Below are 5,921 nucleotides of genomic sequence, written 5' to 3' on the forward strand. Positions count from 1 at the left end.
ATTCATACATGTTAAATTAAATATAAAGAATAAACTTTTCTTTATTGTATGCATCTAGTGCATAATAAGGACAGAGTTCATATTATCTGAAATTTTGTAAAAGTTGATAGGGAATGTATATAAAATGTTATACAATATATCTAGATTATATAGTATGTATATATACATATTATTTCCTGTGCGTGTATTTATATAAGTGTTATGGACAAAAAGAACAACATAGAGTCTTTTTATAATAATAAGAGCAAGACAACTTGATGTACCTATATGTTAAAAATCTCTGCACTCATCCACAGCTCCTGAGCTGTATAGTCTGGCTATGGATTGTACCTATAACAGTTGGTCTGGGGATTACTTTTCACCATTTGCAAAAGTCTATTAGATCTATGATTGCATGGCACTGCCTGTGCTCTGCAGATATCTGGGTAGCTGTGGATCTCTGAACAGTAGTGCCTTTTAGTTGGGGAAAAAAAAAGTCATTGTCACCCTACAACTTCTCCAAACTCAAGGAACCAGTGCCTTGCCAATTCTTATTTAACTGTGTGTGCTTTTTTTGGTTTCATAGTTTGCCATGTTTTTCTTCATTAACACTTATTTTTAGTGTTTAAAAAATTAACTATCTTCATCTTTTTATCTTCTTTGATCGTCACCTTTAAAAAAATATTTCTCATTCTTCGAGCCTATTCATGCATCCATTGGAAGATCGAAAAGAATGTGAAAAAGCCAGAGTCAGCCATCTGGAAGATCAATTAAAGATGATAAACTTTTACACAAATGGTTCTTAATCCAGGGATGTATTCTGTTTTGAAATGACTCTAACATCTGGTCTCTTTGGCAAAAGTAAAGCTAAGTATGAAAGTTATCACTCTGGGTAATTTTGGAAATAACTGTCTTTTTTGGCTATGTTTGGCTGGGGCACTTGTCAGAAGAGAGTGGGAAGTATACTGCAGGAAAAATAGCAGTAGTCTTTTTGAGAAGCTTGGTGCACAACTTTACAATTGATGCCTCTTTTCGTTTTGGAAATGACTTTAAGGAGCCTTTTCAGAATCTTGCAACCTTAAGGGCAGTAAAAGTTGGTTAAATCAAACCCATTCAGATGAAAGAAGAGAGGAAAAAAAAAGAGCAAGAAGAGAAGGGATGTGTCCTTAGTCTGTATGTGCTGCTATAACAAAATCCTCGGGACTGAGTTATTTATAAAGAACAGAAACACATTTTCTGATAGTTCTGGAGTCCAGGAAGTCTAAAGTCAAGGGGCCAGCAGGTTCGTTTGTCTTGTGAGGGCTGCTTACTGCTTCAAAGATGATGCCCTGATGCTGCATCCTTTCAAAAATAAGAACACTGTGGCTTCACATTGCAGAATCTGGAAGGGCAAGCCCAACAAATGCTACCTTAATTCTCCTTTGGAGCTTTAGTCCCATTCATAAGGAAACTGCCCTTAAGGTCACCTCTTAGGGGCTTCTTAATACCATAACATTGGTAACACCTGAATTTTGGAGGTTCCCCATTCAAACCATGGCAGATGTTAAGTCAGGAGGAGATTAAGAATGCTGCCTTCAGAACCCTTCTTTGGGGTCCCTCAGTTTTCATACTGCCAGAGGTGAGTAGGAGGAAAGGACCCTTGATTTAGTGTATTTCAGCTACTATAAAAAATAAAATTATTAAAAAAATCATTAGAGTCTGAGCAGCTTAAGGAACAGAAACGTATTTTCTCATAGTTCTGGAAGCTAAGAAGTCTAGCATCAGGGTGTGGACCAATAACTGGAGAAGACTCTCTTCCTGAGCTTTCGGATGGCCACCTTCTCACTGTGTCCTCACCTAGTAGAGGGAGAGAAAGCACACTCTTTCTTGTCTCTTCTTATAATGATACTACTGCCATCATGAGGGCACCCCCTTCATGACCTTATTTATGGCTAATTTCCTCCCAAACATCTTGTCACCACATATCCCAATTTGGGGAACACAATTTAGTCCATAGCTATGCTTGCTGCACTAAGAAAAGGATGTGAATTTAGTGCTGCTGCCACTGGTAATTATATGACTTCGAACAGATCACTCTATCACTATGAAATTTTATTAACTTCTCTGTGAAATGACAATGGAAATTCCTAATTGCCTGCTTGCCGAAGGATGTCACAATAGCTTGATTTCCTCAATCTATCAGCAGGGGATAACCAAAGTGGGCACTTAAACAATAATTAGAAGTTATAAGGATTATAATATTTCTCTCACACTCTTAACAAGCTATTGACTTATTTTAAGAACTGTTTGAGTTTTTCCTGTTTCTGTCATGATGCTTAATTCAACAGTAAACTGGGTATGTTGGATATCTGGAATCTGATATCTGACCCTTAACATCTATTACTACCTCAAGCTGCAAGCTGGTTTTCCACCTCTTGTATGATACAAGCCCCCTTTGCTTTTGTGGACTTTCCAGATGTTTTCAGAGGTTCCATCAAGGATAGAAACAAGTTGAGTTTCTCCTAGCTGATTTCTGCCAGCAATGTTCTCTAATATATATATATATATATATACATATATATATATATATATATATGCCATACTGTTTCTCTAGGATTATGTCAAGGTGTTTTCCATTGGAGCTGTGGACATATGTGGATAAATCCTCAAACATCTATGTGGGAAATAAATTGGGGAGAGGCAAATAAGATAGAATTTTACATTCTTTATTGAGCGTACAATGCCTTCTTTCTATGCCCTAGAATAGAAGCACCACAGCACAGGCTTGGGCCTCAATTTGCAAAGCGACTTGTATATTCTTCCTGTAGGACCTCAAAGAAATTGCCTAAATTGTTTGAGTACATTTCTTCATCCATGAAATATAGTTATGATACCTACATTACAGTTACAAGTGGGATACGTAAAAATAGAAGACATATGTTCTACATAATTTGTGGTCTTCAATAAATAGTAGCTGGTCTTATTTTATCATGATTGTCATCATCATTGTCATCATCATTGTCATTTAAGGATTCATAAGCTCAAACATCTAAGGAAGTTTTATAACACTGTGAAACATTATAATGTGGGCACCAAATATTGGAATTTTGTGAAATTTGAAGTATGTGTTTGGAATTAATGATACTGGCATTTTTGCCTCAGAGAAGTAATATAAACTTCCTGAGTTGAATTCTTTTTTCTAGGTTGATAACTTCCTAGGTATAAACCTTTGTTTTATCCCCAAAAACAAAGTTACATAAGCATGCAAACTGAACCACCTCCTTTTGGTGGAATGCATTTTCACTTTTGCAAGGAGAATTATCTTAAAAGGGAAGCCAAGCTATAGTGAATCCTTATATTTTTCTAGATGAGGGCCATGATGTAGTGCTACATCAATTATATTAATTTACTTTGCCATAATTTGGCCAGACATAAAGATTCTGCAGAAAAACGGCATTTAGACTGGCATATAATGTGGAATTGCCTGAGAGGATGGAGAATGAAGAAATTTTTATCATGACCAGTTTAATATTTAACCAATGTGGTGTTATTCACAAATCCATTCTGTTTTATAATACTTTGGATGTTCGCTAACATTCATCTTGTTTATTTTCTTTACCTATGGTTGATGTTTCTAGTTTCTTATCTGCCAGAGTAAGCTCTGCCCAGTTTCTAAGGCCAGTGCCGAAGTATTTAAGTCCTCCCCAATTTAATTCTAAGTATTTCAATATTGTCACCTTCTACTCAACAGTTAGCTTTAACTTGTGAATACCCAAGTCCTGATAAGCAAGTCTTGCTTTGCTTCTGGAACTATAGTCCATGTTATAGTTCTTATAACTACTTTTTTTTCCCTTAGACTTGATATTCTGTCCTTGTAAACTGTATAGTATCTAAATTTCTCTGAAGAATGGAGCCTCTGATGGCAATTGGCCTATGAACTGCTCACAAATTCCACAATGCCAACTGCTTGCCTCCATCTCCAATGTGCAGGATTGTCAGGTCTGATTAGATTCTCTTGTAAGTGTATCTCTTATCTATGATTAAATACTCTTGATTTCCACCCTGCACACTGTGCTGTAGTTTAGTCCAAACCTTTAGCCTTATCAGCCCTCAGTTATGGCTGTTTCTTTTCCCTCTCTCTCTCTCTCTCTCTCTCTCTCTCTCTCTCTGTGTGTGTGTGTGTGTGTGTGTGTGTGTGTGTGTAAAATCATATATAAGTTTCTAAATCTGCCAGGTCACTCTATCTTTTTGTACTTAACAAGCTTTGCCTTAAAAATCCAAGGTCTCAACCATAAATGGGCTTCTAATACATCTTATCCCAAACTTACTTTGAGTGGAAATTTGGGCTATGAGGCTGTGAATGGGTAGGGAATCTGGTGCTGGTGTTGGGATGGAATGAAGGAGCAGAAGTTATATTGTGCCTTGACTTATGAAATATCAAAGTAGGGTTACTTTTTTCCAGCTCCAGGTTCCAGAAATTTTGCCATTCTCTACGTGAATCTGTGGCTGCATTTAGATATGATCCATTCCTGAGAACATGATACTGAGTTTCTTTATGGAAGCCTACTGCTTTATTAATCATAGAGAATGAGTCTTACACCTGAAATTTCAAATTTACATTCCTATGGAATGGAATAGGTAATTAGTGGGTTATATTAATGAACAGAATGGGTAATTAGTGGGTCAAGAAGACTCATCTGTAAATTAAAGCATGGGATATAGCAAACAGGGTGACTTCATTATTAACACATTTTTCTTACATTTATGCTTAATCTCTTCTGTTTGATCCGTCTTCATTCTCACTGTAACACCAGGAAATGATTGACAGGACTCCTCCTTTATGACACAAAGAGATGAATTAGGCTTAGTTTTCCACTCAGCACTACATTTTCCCTGGACCTTTCTTTCAGAGAATTATCTGACCCAACAACTGAATGGGGTTTTCCATTTATAAATCCTTTGTAACTCTAAAAGTTTTACTCAGTGTGCTGTTCTAATTTCATACTCCTGATAACGCTGTTCTGCCAATGACCATCTCAGAACTCCTCCTATCTATAGGTTCTGTGAGTGTGTGTGTGTGTGTGTGTGTGTGAGAGAGAGAGAGAGAGAGAAAGAGGGTGTGTGTGTGTACGCCATGTGACAATTTCAGTTATTGTAGTAGCTATGTATTGAGTTATAAGGGTGAGAAAATACAATTTAAACAATTTCTAACATCAAATGAGTTACTTCCAGGAGTTTAGCATCTTACAGACTATGCTAGAGGCTTCTGCTGCATGCCCAGCTGACATTCAGAGCACGTTTCCCTTCTATTTCAGTGACTCATAGAAATATGGTGAAAAAAATTTCTAAGATTGCTTCTTCTACTCTTTCAACCACCTTCTTTCTAATTATGGCTACTTACCACTTCTCTGCTTTCCATGAATGTCCAACGTGTGTTCAATAACCACAAGACCTCAATATGAGCTAATATCTATTCTACATCTTGTAGATAAATAATGAGGTTTTGTATGCTTTACGCCAGTGTGAAACGGATCTTACTTGTTTCACTTATAAGTTGTAATCACTTTTTAACTTACCAGTTTCCCTAAAGAGAATATAAGCTTCAAGACAGCACCACCAATAAGAAGTCAATTTTGTATGTCTACCTTCTTGTAATAGAGTGAATTATTGTTTCCAATGTATCCGTTCCATGTGGGAGTTATTTACATACTCATCCTCATACCATTGTCATTGACTATGGTGCTTGGCCGTAGTCACTGTGTTGACCATCGTAGCATTAATGGACAAGATATGAGTGAACACTTGAAATGTGCATGCATGATTGACTTTGTGCTCTTCTCCATCTTTTTCCATTGGAAGCACCACCTTGCACTTGCTATGATCCAAGGATAATAAGTAACACTTGGAGCAGACCTACAACAACTTCAGAGATTGGGGCAAAACACAGCTGAGCCTAGCCTAGA

This window comes from Cebus imitator, unplaced genomic scaffold, assembly GCF_001604975.1.
Source record: "Cebus imitator isolate Cc_AM_T3 unplaced genomic scaffold, Cebus_imitator-1.0 Scaffold100, whole genome shotgun sequence".
Taxonomy (NCBI): Eukaryota; Metazoa; Chordata; class Mammalia; order Primates; family Cebidae; genus Cebus; species Cebus imitator.